This window comes from Tauraco erythrolophus, chromosome 16 (genome assembly GCF_009769465.1).
Source record: "Tauraco erythrolophus isolate bTauEry1 chromosome 16, bTauEry1.pri, whole genome shotgun sequence".
In the NCBI taxonomy this organism is placed as follows: Eukaryota; Metazoa; Chordata; class Aves; order Musophagiformes; family Musophagidae; genus Tauraco; species Tauraco erythrolophus.
In genome coordinates this window covers 8,269,606-8,284,649 of record NC_141480.1, presented here as the reverse complement: position 1 = coordinate 8,284,649, position 15,044 = coordinate 8,269,606, and positions in this window count along the sequence as shown.

The window sequence follows — 15,044 nt, the reverse complement described above, 5'->3', positions numbered from 1 at the left end:
TCAGACCGAGTGGCGCTGGACTCCCCCCTGCCAACAAACTGGAGGAAAAAATTAGAATTCTGAAAGGTTTTTTTAAAGCCAGACTCTCACCTCAAGACACAATAAAGAAAAGCTTTTAGATCATTCCTGGCAGAGGAGTTGGAAAGCTGCCATGCTCACACAGAGTAACTATGGTAATCCATATCAGGTTGCAGAAATCATCTTAGCATACAGTCTTTTAAGCCTCCAAGAAGCTTTCTTCCTAATCTACTTAAAATAAAAAATAAAGGGTGTTTCAAGGTCAAACAGTACCAATAACAGGATCAAAGACACCAAACATGACACAGGTCGAGGGCACGTGTCCCTGAGCAAGAACCGCTGTCTCTGCAAGGAAGGAGAGCTCTGATGCAAGAGGCCACCGCTGGGCAGGAGATGGACGTCCCCGTCTTGTGTTCTGCTCCATCATCTATCATCTGCAACGAAGACTGCACAATTAAGATGCGCTGCAGAAAACCTGTGCTTAATGCTTTGATGCTTAGGTGGTTGAGAGCTGAATACATTAGTGTGTCAAAATTACTGAACACAAAGGCCTTGATTCTGTTTTTTTCTGTGCTGGTGTAAGCGATGCCCAGAGGTTGCCTTCACGGGCATCTGAGGATTGCTGGAGCTTATTTCCATAGCCAGGCTCAGCCCTTGGTGACACTCCAACTCTATTTAAATATTTGGGGTTGCAGTGTGCCTGGTCTAAAGGAATTTGATTCTTTAGTTCACTTAGGCAGAATTAGGAGCATAGCAAATCAAATTCCATTATTGTCAAATTAGTTCAAAATTAAACTCTGCTACTTAAATCCCCATGCCACATGTAGCCCCAAACTTTTGCCCTGCTTCACCCAGCCGTGGTGTACACCGCAGCCTAGGCTATCATCTGCTCCCCTTCATGAGTGTTCCTCAAGTATTTGAGGGGTCCCTGCACTCTCAGAACACACTTGAAATTAAAGGCAAATGAGCATCATTTGGAGCTGGACTCAAAAAGGATCAAGAAGAGCAAATGTAGCACAGAAGCATTTGAGGGAAAAGGTAACATCTGATCAATAAAAAGTCTTACACATTGAAACCCCAAATGGCTGTACTATAAGGAAGACATATCAGGCTTCCTCGAGTCTCTGCTGCTTTACTTTGCTGCCTGCTGAGCCAGAAACCAGCTTTCCCTCCTTGCAAAGACAGGAACATCCTGATGAGTCCAACAGAATGTCAAAACTGAAAACTATTCCACATCGATTTCACGCTAAAGGGCCCAAAATCTCAGAGATCAGGCGTCTATCACTGAATGCATGTCACACATATTCTTTTTTTTTGGATACTTCAACCGATATTTTCCTCAGCCACGGGTCTGGCTTTTCCTTTCCTTGTATGCAAAAATGATTGTACCTTGCATGCACAAAGCAGCTGAATGCTTATCTGACTTTTCTGTTCCTATGAATACAACAGAGGGCAAACATCTGTGTTTTGGGGGAAAAATAAACAGATGTCCAAAAAAGCATGCAGGCAAAAAGGCTCAATAATGATAGACACAGCTTTGGAGATGCTTTGAAAATCAGGGCTAAAATATCAATTTCTCTTGTTCTGTGTTGCAATGACAAGATGCTGAATTGCTATGATTTCGGTAGTCCATAACTTAATTTTATTATGTTTGATATAACAGTACCTGAGCATATTTCTTAGTTATATGTTAAACATTATACTCATTATACTTTAAGGTAGTTTTAGGTCTTAGGACTTGTCTGTAATTTGATATTAGAATTTAGATCATTCTCCTCAATTCTCAGGTGCAGTAGCTGGGGAAAGCCCTAACCCTGCAATTAGAATGGAAAAAAACAATTATGTGCAATCAGAGTCTCGAAGAAGACGATCTTTTTATGGACTGCAGAGTTACAGGTGAAGGACACTCAGTTATGTCCTCCAAACTGGCAGCACCCAGCAGCAGAGGCCAATATTTGAAGCTCAGGACATGTTGTGCATGATGTCATTTTTACCTGCTCTTTTTATCTCTGCTGCGACCTCACACTGTTTTCAGGAGCACCATTCCAGTCCCTGACACTCGCTTTTGTGTGCTGTGTCTCTGTGCCTGCTCCCTGGGAGATAGTGAAGGACAAAGGGGATGGGGTAGGGCAAGGCATGAGGGAGGCAGCGGGAACGTGGCTGGGGAGCATCTGCCCTGGGAGAGGGTTTTGCTCTCCACTGCAGTGCCCACTTTGGTTTTTTGGTTCCAGGGTCAGCTGCTACGGGGTATGAAGCAGCAAGTGGAACCAGTTTCAAACTGATATTGGCAAATATTAATTTGACAATTATGGTTTAGGCTTTGAGTGGCTACTCTTGATTTTTTGCCTTCTCCTTGGACACAGTTATAGACACAGGAAGAAGTAGGATATGTAGACATTCATTCAGAAAAAAAAATAAAAAATAAATCTAGTTTATAAATTAAGCCTGCAATGAGAGCAGATCATTGCTCTTCAGCATTTGCATAGCATCCTGCTGGCCTGCCTGCCTGGTTTTTAGCTTAGGGAGAATATTCACAACCAGTCATCCAGTGTGCGTACGTTGATTTTAAGACACTAAATTATATCTTCAGAGGAGGTGCTGACATTATATATATTTTGTAAAAGTTCCAAAGGATTATTTATTAGGTTAAAAAAACCTTTTTTTTTTTTTTTTACCCCAGAGAGAAACCATGTAGACAGATCATGGCAAACTTCAAGATTTGTGAATATAACACAGAAAAGTTGTAGCTCTCTTTTGACAGGTAAAACCAGCAACGATCAATGATACATCCTCCCATTTGCACAGTAAGTGTTGAGAAAGGCTTAACAAGACTTTTACATCCTTCTATTAGCTTTTCCCAGAGCACCTCACCCTTGTTTGCACACAAAATGGCCAGGCAGATGCTACTGACAACAGCCCAACTCAGAGTGGGCTACTCTTGAGTAGTGGCTACTCAGCTACTTCTCAGCTACTTGCTCAGAAGCAAGTCTACATAAGCACGTCTGGAGCCCATTATGCCTCTTTCATTAGTCGGTGTCATCTGCCCCCTTCATACGTTCCTCTTTCTCTTTCCAAATACCACGCTCCACAATGCAGGAAATGCCTCATCTGCACATCAATGGAGACGACACCAGCCCAAGAACTACGAGAAACTTCATTAGCTAATGAAGTATCACATTCATCAACTACAATCAAAGTGGCCACAGGCAGCAGTGGGTAAGATCAGGAGAGAAGGAGACCAGTATGAGATCAAAAGTCCATGTCTGCCACTGCTTCCCCCAGCTGTAGGGCTCCGAGGAGGCAGGTTTCTCACCACCTCTGTTCCGCAGAGGGGGAGACACCAGGTCTGAAAGCTGCTGTGAGCTGTGCCCGACAGCAGGCAAGAGTGAAAATAAAGATGGTGATTGCAGCTGAGAGTATGGGTCAGAGTTGCCATGCATTACAGCCACCAACTGCTGCAGAATCCCCAGCAGCATGTCTACCATCTGTTGACAGCAAGCTACACTCCCCATGGGAGGAGATGGAGAATAACACCTCTCCTGTAACTCTTATTCGTATCATCTGGACATTCTTCAGCACATACATCTGTGGGACATCCTTGTGAGGCAGCTCCACTGGTGGTTGCTGAGCAGACTTTCCTTGCAGGAAGACCTACATATCCTCTCATCTCTTCCTTTTCGGGTCTGTGAATGCTCTGGGGACATGGCTGTGCAATAGCACAATGCCAAAATCTTCCTACTACCTCCTCCAGTCCAGTCTCTACATAGGTCTCTGAGGAAGACGGCAATGGAGGCAGGAGCGCAGATATAGAGTCTCTCTGCAAGAAGGGAAGTACAAGCACTTTCATTCTTCCCTCAAGCAGCCCCTCGTACACACCCACAAAAAAAAAAAGGAAGGCATGGAGTGCCAATGAGTATTTAATTAATAAGTTATTATAAACTACTCTGCTAAACTGAGCATCCTATGTGGAAATAACATCTAGGGAGTAAAAGCATGAATGAGACTCAACTGTCAGCTTTATGGATGTCTGCTGTTGGGATACGGCTCCTTCAGCTGTGATGGAAGGAGATTATACTTTGGGAAAGAGATATAGGCGCTGATGCACATGCTTCTCGTATGCACATTTTCCACCTGGAAAATGTCTGTGAAGATACGGTCTGCTACACTGTGTCTCTGGCACAGGAGGGAGAAACAGATGGAGAGATCGTCTAAAACCTTTTGTTCTCCATAGTTAATAACCTGGAGCTCTTCTAATATCCAACATGTGTAGGCTGGCTTCATCTCCACGTGTATGCTTTCAGAGGAAAACCAACTACATTCACCGGTTGGCTAACACACAAACGTGTGACTGCTTTACGAAGAGAACAGGATAAGGGCTGAAACACGTTGTTTTACGAAGTGCTGTTTATATCAGATCTGTCATGAACATCAGTAACTCACCTAGCCATCGTGGCGCAATACGACATTTTAGTGCCAGCGAAATTGGGAATGAAACCAGCACATTTTGACACAAGTTTAGAAATTAGGAAAACCTTTCTTTTCTTTTTTCAAACACGTTGATCTGTTGTAGTGGAAGACTGCAGTGCTTCTGAACAGACTTTTCAGCACATGATCTCATGCTCAAATATAGCACTGGGCTTATTTAGAATTGAACAAATTTGGAAATTGTTATTTCTCCCATGAAAGAAATGTCCATTTCAGTCCAGCTTGACCTACGCAACAATATAGTATTGCTGGTGGAAGAAATTTCCTTCCTCATCCCTGCAGAGTTTGTTGTATACTCTGAAATATATGATTTTATTATCCTTAATTCACCATGCAAAGCTACAAATAACAGTGGCCATAAAATTATCCATCCCTTGTTAAAATGCAGCTGAATACACACCTCCTTTGACAGTGACTTTCAGAGGAGGACGTCACGCTGTGTGAAGAATCACAGTCTTACTCCCATCCATGAAGAGCAGGTAACGCTGAGTGACAGGAGGCAATCAGAGCATCTTCCCAGCTCTGCCCAAATGTACCCTTCAACAACCGAAACAAAAGTCTTCAGCTCCTACAAAGTCCTTCCATGACTTGGAGCCTGTGGCTCATGGGCCAGCGAGGACTTAGACACCCAAGCGGAATTAAAAACTTCTACCTTTCACCATTAGGAGTTGCAATGGGGAAAACAATGTTGTTCATTCAGTCTGCAGCTCGCAATTCCTGTTCATAAGTCATCTGCTTCTCTATGACTTACAGGGAATACAGATTTTTCTTGGGACACCAGGACCCAAGGGAATTACTTGTAGTTAAACATCTGATTAATGGCTCATTAAGAATCAACAACAGTGTTTATTCAGTCCCTGTCTGAGTGTGGTTTTGCAATTATGTGCTTTTGAGACTGCAGGTGTGTGAAATATTCATAACACAAATGGAAATATGATGGAAGTGCAGTTTAGCTTACTCGAGGGCTAGCTGTTCGGGATTATAATATAAAACAGAAAAGCAAAAGTGCAATTACTACTCTGCCCAGGGAGTACCCAGACACTCACTAGACTCTTTACAAACATATTAAACACTAAATTTCTGTCCCAAATAATTTATTCTAAGTAGAAGAGCCTCCTACTCCTCTCATGCCACCTCTGGTACATGCTACGACTAGACATGAAGCTTACTTGTAAAAGCAATGTTTCTCACCAGATTACTCATGTAGTAATGACTGCAGCCTGAAGGATCTGAGCATCTCTGGGGGCACATCAGGGGAAGAGAGAGGAAGAAGAGAGAGTCCGATGGCACTTGGGTGGATCTCTCTGCTAGGTTTCTGGCCATATATTAAAATCACAGTATTGGAACTTTAATTCTATTTAATGGTGAATCATTCATTACTCTCATCCCTTAGCTGACCTCAGAAGGACATAGGGTTTGGCCACACTCTCCTGCGTATGACATGCTTCTGCCATTTGCTCCACCAGCCCTGGAGCAGCTGCGTACATCAAGCAGCTGCAATGTCTGAGCATATGCCCAGCCAGCAAGCAACAGGTTATCAGTAATTTTAAAATATACAACCATAACACTCTAGTTTTGAAGATGAAACAAGGACTGGAGAGTAGGAGAAGGGATGGGCGGCTGGGACCTGAGCAAGTATTGGGACTCAAGAAGAGTTTCCCCATCAACTTCAGGTGAGGCAAAGCCCATTCTAAATCAGTTAACTTTTCCTTGCTGTTGCTGCTGCTTACGCATCAAGCCTTCCAAAAGCTGCTTCCTTTTTCTAATTTATTTTATGCTGTTGTTTTTTAAAAGGGTCGTTTCGAATTCCTCTGGGTCCCATATATGCTGTGCTACCACCTTGCAGAGGCTCTCAGCGGTACTGTACCACTAAATATAGTCACAGGAGAACGGGAATGGATAGCCAGGCAGAACAAATCTAAAAGCAGTGAACCACCAAATGTGAGGAACGCAGGAGGAAGCTGACAGATGAAGGACTGTGCAGAGTCCCTAAATCCAAGCGTATTCTGAAAGGGCACTTTTTTTTCAAGAGGAGTATTTTCTAATAGTCTCTCTCCACCGCAAAAGGGAAGGACTTATCTGTTGCCATCACTGATTGCCTAATGTAGAGTGCTTTGTGTTAGCCTAAAAGAATGCAGTCAAGTGCTTCCAGATGGCTGGAGGCAGCAGGCAGGATGGCCATGGCCAGGCGATGCCTGGTCTCTGCTGCCTGCTCACTGCAGGTCCGGTGCAGAGCCACTGGGCGCAGCCTGGCCCTGGAGCCTCCGCCCACCTGGCAGCAGTCAGATCCCCCTCATTTTGCCCTCTCTTCCCCAGGCTGAACCAACCCACCAATGTTCCTTCCTCTTGGCTTGTGGTAGGAGTAGCCTGAGAAGACCACTACGGATGGGCACCTACAGCATGAGCCAAGAGCTCCCCGATATTCAGAGGGGGACAGAGGAACTCCCAGGCAATGAGGACCCCACACTTGGGCTAAACACCACTATGATTTTTAGAAAGATGCCCAACTGATTTAAAAAAAAAACATATTTAATGTTGGAAATCCACCATGGTCTGTGGTTAGTGTTGATTACTGAAACCATTTCCCTTTTTTCTATTCTGAGTTTCTCACTCCAGTTGCTAGGCTCAGATCATACTGTGATGTCCTCCATGCCATCCAAGGGTCCTCTGCTGCCAGAAGTCTTCCTCAGTGTTAGATCCTTGTAAGATCCCTCCTAGCTCCTCTTGGAGACGCTAATGAGATATAGCCACTTCTATCTATAAGCCAGGACTTTTAGAACTCAAATAATTCTTGTAATTATTTTTTTTTCCAGAAGCATTTCTAAATCTGTCGCAGAGTCGCAAAATGGTCTGTCTCATTTCTCTACACAGTGGTAATATCTGCATCAACTCATTCTTCCCCAGTTCACACTTTCAAGGTTCCTATTTAATTTCTCAGCCACTGCAGACAGCTCAGATCGAGGTGTTATCATTTCAAAAATACAGTCCCCTCAGCCAGTAAGCATGACCTATTTTCTTGGTTCCTCGACCTCATATTTTCTGTGCCATTCAAAGGAGTCTCATTGCCCATTGGATCCGGATCACTCTGAGCAACTGATTTATATTACCAATCTGCTCGTTTTCTGTCGTCTGTAATTTTTGTCATTAGTATTTGTATATTTTCTTCTAGATCATCAATAATAATGCTCTATGACACTGAACCAAAAACAGATCGCTGGGCAAACTGAAGAGAAGCAGCCACACTGAATGTTGGTTTCCTGCTCCCAATTACTGTAATACAGATAAAATATCTCTAAAAGCGAAGGCCATTTTGAAGACCCATTTAAAAAACTTTTGGAAGCCTCCAAAATAGAACAAGGGAGACTTCTGCACTGTTGCCAAAAAAAACACAAAGCTTAAATCTGTTTTGTTTGGTTTTTTTTTTTTTTTCCAAACAGCCTTTTTTTAATGAGAAAATACTTTTTAACTATGTCAGGACTTTTAAGTCCTGAAGGATAAGCACATAAGAGAGGAGTCATCCCATTATTGTCTTGTTAACTCTTTCCTATTGCTGGCATACATGAAAAAGTCTGGGAGGAAATCTCATTGTTAAAATGTCTCTCATCCTTTCAGATTTGAAGAGAGCCATGGTTTATTCTCAGCTGTCATTTCTAGCAACATAAAGGAGAAAGTAAAAAAAAAAATCCCCTCCCTACCTTCCATCTCATTCTCTTTTTGAAACTGTATGTTTGATAAGTTCTAGCAACATGAAGTTTTTAAAAAGCCAACTGTCTCCTTTAAGTTTGAACTATAACAGTTTCCTATTATACTTTGAATACTGGTCAGGCTTTTCAATCTACTGCAGAAAGGCATTCAGGATGTGCCAAATGTTCAATTTTAGAGTTATGTATTCTGCTACTGTCAGTGCTATCTCTTTTCTTTTTTTTTTAAATAAATTAATACACAGTGGTAGTCCCTAACCAGGATCTTCCGCCAAGCAGGAACCCAAGAAGTGGTTTGGGGGCAGTGAGTTAGTGACAAAAATAGCAGGAAACCTGCAATTCTTAACCAGTCTTGCACTATGAATGTGTTCTGGCCACCTGGCCAGGATATTTGTGACTTACTTCTAAGAAAGATAAACTCTGAAGCAACTTCAGAAGAAGAGAAGGATGTGTTCATGCATTTACTTGCAAGCACTTTATCTTTGCAGGGCCATAAGCAAGCCCAAAGAACCAAGCTGTGAGTGGTCTCAGTGAAATCACATCTTTAATGTCGGGTGTGGAGCTAATTCAGGCTTTCAATGACTTCAGAAATGCTGATTTCCTGACTCTCCAACTCTCATTTTTACCATGGGGACTTGTTGAGTTGCTCAGCCATTGCAGTTCTCTTGTTGGCAGACAGCTTCTTAATACATGAGATCTTCTTAGATTGATACGGAGAAGGTCATATGCCTTTCCTCAGCTGTGTGAATAATGCTCTTCAAGGCTTTAAAAAACATACAGCAAAAGACAATAATTGTCAAGATTTAGGTGTGTGTCTAGTGAATTCATTGCTACCTTTAGGATGCAGTTTGCCATACCTCTGATGGAATAAGACACTCTTGTAAACAAAAGAAATTGTAATTAATGTAACAGGGAAAGAATGAGGCTTTTGTCCCCATTGTCATACAAATATCTCCCTCTCCCCACCAATCTAAGAATGCTCGTCTCTATGTTTGAGTCCTACATATTAAATAGCAGAATCATTTTGCAGAAATAAAACCTGTTTCTGAAGAGGGAGAAGTTCAATCCAAGAATTCACTAATAGAATCATCAAAATCAGAGTCCAGTTCCCAGGCTCTATCCTGCAGTCCCACAGGGCCAGGACAGCACTGGGCTCGGTCTCGTCCCCAGCCAGGGAAGGCTCGTCCGCTCCATGGCCATGGGAATCTGTCCCCAGAACCCTTTCTCCATTTCTTTCTTCTAAAACTCTTAGCTGGGAATCTGAGGTCTCTTCATCATCACAACATACAGAGCAGGCCTGCCCTTCATTTCAGGGTTTCAAACCAAAAAAAACCACAACCAGCACTCTAATTAGCAGCTCTGCCGACTTCTTCTGGACTGCGAAGGATTGAGGAGTCACAGCCAACCTTTGATTTAAAATCAAGAGGGTTACAGCCTGGCCTTCCTTTGAGAAACAGCCATTTCCGCGCTCCAGCACTCATTAGGACAAAAGCTTTTACCGCCATACATACGCTTTAGAAAAAGGCTGAACTTTTTAATAGAGGACAAGTCACACCCAGACGTTCGGTTTCAACCCCTTCTTTCTCCGTGCCCACCGGAGATCCGTGGGGAAGGGGCAGCAATGCCTTTGCTGCACCATTTCCCTGGCTCGTTGCGAGGAAGTTTTCTGCAGAGAAAAGCTGACGCCGAGATGAAGGTTACTTTGCTGGTTACATAAGGGCTCGGGTTGGGTTTTTTTGACTCTTCTGTTACCAAGGCTTTTCAAAAATCCACAATAGGCCCAATTTAGCCCGACCCTACGCCAAGTGCCTTGCAGCGTCTGTGAGAGCAATTAAGAAGCACTATTCCCAAAGCTGTCTTCTCCTCAATTATGTCGGCAAACAAGAGGCGTGACTGCGTAAGACCCTCTCTATTAAACAAACCAAGCCTACTTATTTCAGCTTTGATCAGGGGAAGGAAGTCAGCAGGGAACAAGGAAGGCAAAGCAGCACGTTCACTCTTGGACTTCTGAAGTCTACAAACAAAATGAAAAAAAGAGAAAGAAAATAACGACTATTCTGCCCATGTGGCTCTTGAAACTAAACCTGTCCCTTCTGCAGAGCACCAGGTACACTGACCACCACGCAGGACAGTGGGGCTTCAGCTTCCTGGGACTGGAAACCAGGCAGCCATTACAATTAGCGTAATGAAAATCAAAGAGAGATTTCCGTTGGGAATTTATCTTTCGAAATCCCTCGTTTTTCAGAGGAGCTTGTAACAGGATGATCTATGATTTGTACCCCTTTCTGTTTCAGGTTTGGCAAGAGATACTATTAATTGCTGTGCCCCTGCCTCATCACTTAAGAAAGTAAATAAAATCCAAGGAATTATGACACCTTGAATTGTGCTATTCTTTTTATTGGTATGAATGTATACTTGGTCTCCTAAATATAAAAAGACACTGTGTTCCATAAACTAATAGTATCTCCTTTTCTTTTTTTTTTCAGATTTCAGTAATTGCCACTTTGTTCAGGTTGTTACTTTTTTTGGTTGGGCTCATTTGGGAGAAGGTTTTTGGCTGAGCTTTTGTGCTGAGACAGGATAAATGTTGTCCCACATCACAGAACCCCCCATCACCTCTGCAGTCTCTGCTGGAAAAGCCAACTTTGCATTTCTCAGCTAATGAAACATTCAGCAGTGTCTGGGCAGGCAGGGTTACTATCAAACTCTCCCTACTGGGAGGTAAAGTATATCACAGCATTTCTTAAATCAGAAACACAGCATCCGTATTAGCTATTTTGACATCACTCTTAAAACATACTTGGTCTTGCATGTAACAGCCTGGAAGACAAGAGCTGTGCTAGTTCCTCGGGAGTCCCTTGGAAGCAGTCTCAGGAGTTACAGTAGCTCCAGCAAAGGTGCACCACGTGGAAAACTCGCACCTATCAGTTAGCCAGCTTCTCCGCAATGTCTCCAGGATGAATGAACAGAGGTTTGTTCAGGGGATTATTTTTTTAAATGCAGATTTAATGTTTGCCAAAGCAGTGGATGCACAACAATGGAAACAGGAGCCGCTTCCTTATCTGCAGACTTGGTGCCTGCAGAGGCACTGCCGGCCGGGGAGACAGCAAGCTGCCATTATCGCTCTTTATGCAAAAACTTGCTCGACCATTACTTCATTTTAATCTCCTATTTATTACTGGTTGCATCTGCTTATAAATTAGGATGGTAAGTGTCTGGAGCTCTTAATGGCACATTTGACTGCTGCTTTGAAAGATCATCTGTACAGTCAACAAAATTATATTAATGGGTCATTACTTCAGTAAAGCAAACCACGAAATGATAACAGCGGTAGCATTAACAGGGTGGTGATAATGAACTCTTCGAACTTCTCTAGCGCCTGGTGACAAAACACTTTCCAAAGGAGACCAGTATCTTTTACCCCCTTTTATGCCTGGGAAACAGAGAAAAGGAGCAGGATCTGGATTCTCAAATAGTAACACAAGCAGACGTTTGAAGCTCAGAAGCGAATTCATATTTGCACAGGCCATATTCTAGACTCTTTAATTTACCATCATCTTCTCTTTTTGAGCCTAAACCTCCAGGGGGAGGCCAGCTCAGGGGAGGCTTCTATGAAGGAGGGGGAAAGGCTGTGGTTGCCATTGCCACCCTCATGTCACCCCATTTGCTAGCTGACGTTCGTAGTCTTTCAGCTCTCTAGAAGTATCCCTTCATCCCTAGAAGAGCTCATTTCCTAAAGGCATGCTGGGTATGCTGATGAATTTTTTAGGGCTTGCCTGGATGGAGATATGTGGGAAAATTAATCCAAAAATCCTCGTGATCTTGCTCAGAATCAAAGTAGCCTCAAGTGATTTAACCTAAACTAATGAAGGCTTGACTGAGCCTATCTGCACAAGGCTTTTGGTGCCATTTGAATCATCCTCTTTATCATATCCCTAATTTTGGACCAACAGCATTACAGACAAACCCACTCAAAATGAAGGAGAAACACCAGAAGGACAACTGGATTGGGTAACTAACAATAAGCATTTTCATAGCAACTACTCTACAAAAGCCAAATCTTACAGTCCTGACCAGGGAAGACAAGAGGAGTCTGCATCAGAGACTTGTGAATAATGAAACCAGGATTTTGGCGGTTCAGAAAAGCACCAGGAGCTGCTCTGGGTCCTTGCTTCTGAGGAAGAACGAAAGAGGGAGTGACTTGATGCAGACACTGCAGTAGCATAGGAAATCTGTGCTTGGACAGAGGTGCTGAGGGGACAGGAGATGCAGATGTGGGGGGATGGATAGCACTGAGAAATTTGGACTTCTAGTAAGGTCACCTACCAGATTTGTCACCACTCTCATGGTGCAAGTTCAGCCTTTGTGACATGTGGCTGAGTTCCTAAAACTCCAGCATCACTGTGCTGCAGTGTGAAAATGTGTTAACATGTACTTTTGACCATCAGATCCGTGACTGCCATTTAATTTGAGGAGGATGCACTTGAAACATCTGTTTGAGAACTGATTTGTGGAAAAGTTATTCAGGATCCTCACCTTTCACTGACAGGCATCTCTGACTCTCGTTGCTGGAGAGAAGAATGTGAAAGTTTAACTCCCTGGTGAACAAAATTAAAAGACAAATAAAATCAGATCTTTTGATCACCCTTTTCTTTTGACCTCTTCTCAATTTCTCATGAACTTCAGACCAGTCCAAGCATGGTTATTCAGGAACCAGTTCTCGCTTTCCGAGGGAGCATGTTCCCAGAAGGGAGCTCAGCCTCCCTGGGACCTTTTTCTCCCAGAAGAAGAGGGCTGAGCCTGCAGCAGCCGCACTTCAAATACTTTAAAAGCTAGGTTTTTTTCTGCTAATCTACTCTATTTGAACAGAAGCAGCACAGTCAGTGCTAGAAGTGGACCAATGCCTTGGAGAAATACTTCAGTTTCTCCCTGCTTTGGAACCTAGACATCATTTTTGATCTGCCCTGTATGCTCTCACTAGATCAACGTATCATCACACCAGTTCCCTCTGCTGAAAACAGGGTCATCCCTCTCCCCCACACACCTGAAAGTCTCACCAAGGCTCTCATCATCTATACCACAGATCAACTCTAATTTTCTTTTCTCTAACATAGAAAACTGCCATTTTTTTCCCTTCTTGTATCCTCTGAAAACACCACCGTAAAGACAATTTTCATAGCTTCACTTCAGACTATGCCCTTCCCTTCTTCATGTCTCTCCCTCTCACCTCCCTTCAGCAGCCACATCAAACCTGAGCTCCTTGGGCTGTATTTTCAAGGTGCTTATTATCTGCCTTTTTCACTGAATTTCAAGAGATCAGCTCTCACCTTCAATCAGCCCCAGTGGCCAGATGGAAGCAGCCCCAAATCCTTCCCCACCCTCCTCAATACAGCTAACTAACATGAAACAGCAATTCCTCCCTTCTGTGCCAGAGACTGTGGCAGATGGCACCACCCTGTTTATTACGGATAATCCTTTTTTAAAGGAAGATCAGGAAAAAGAAATACACAGAAAGTTTAATGAGGACTTTGAAATGGAGTTCTTGCATCTTTGCACAGACTGGAAGTCATCCCTAGGGTCACCAAGTGCAGTCCTCTGCTATCATATGTGCTGCATTGTATTGTCTCTCCATAAACTTACTGAGCTGGTGGCTTAAAATTGGTTGGGGTTTTGTTTGTTGCCATTCCTACCAAAAAGCTGTTCCGACCTGCCTGTCCAAACGGCTAGAAAAATTCTTTTGATTACCAGTGTGAGATTATTCATGCCCCTTCATTCTTATGATGATACTGATTTCCAGTGCAAATAGCCCTTTTTCCTCCTTACTGTTTCTATAGACAGTAATCATAACCCTGCTAAGACTTCATTTTGCTATGATCAACAAGCCACGTTCCTTTAGCCTTCTCTTGTAAATCAGGCTCTCCATTCTCTGATCTCCGTAATATCCCCATCTGCTTGCATCCCTGTTTTAAAACCCACATTTTTTGAGCACAGATATTCCACAAATGGCTTATCAAGCAAGGATGTTAACAGCTCCTTATCTATACAGCAAAATACATTTCCTGATGCAGCCTATGTCCTTTCAACACCATCACAATAGTGGGCATAAAAATTTTGTCCAAAAATTTTGATCCTGTAGAGCTGATATCAGACTAAAAGGCCTGTACATAATGGTCTCCCTGTTTCTCTCCCTTTCTCAAATACAGACACTGTGCTTGCTGTTCTTCAGTCACAGAGTGCCACCCTTGAGTTGATAGATTTATTAAAATCTCTCACTACCAGATTTGCAATTTCACACATCAATTCTTCCAGAACTTTAGGACCAAAAGTTTCCACTCCACACCCCCCAACTCCCCCCAACTTGTAGTATGGACACTTTAAGCTTTATGACACTTATGGTGAAGCAAACTCTGTTCCCCCCATGCTCCTTCTCATGAGCCACTGTGCTTTACCCCCGTGCAAACCAGCTGCCTTGAACTTCTGTGTACACACGTTGAGATACAGCTCCTGATATAGTGAGTGATGATTCTGTGCCTACAGTGAAAGTATGATATTGGATTTGTGCTGAAATGTTAAGAAACACATAGGATATATTGAGCAATTTCAGAAACTTAGCAGGGGTATTAAGATAAACAAGTATGTTTTAAAAAACCTCTATGTAATGCTTCAGGTGGAATAAGCACCACATATTCGACTGGGCCATTAAAACAAAATCTCTCCAAGGATTTGAGCTGTTTCTGCAATAAAGAGGAGAGAACAATGCTGGTGGCAACCACAGCCTCAGTAATTGCCTGGGGACCTTGCGAGAAACCGAAGCCCAAAAGATGAAGGAAACAAGGAATA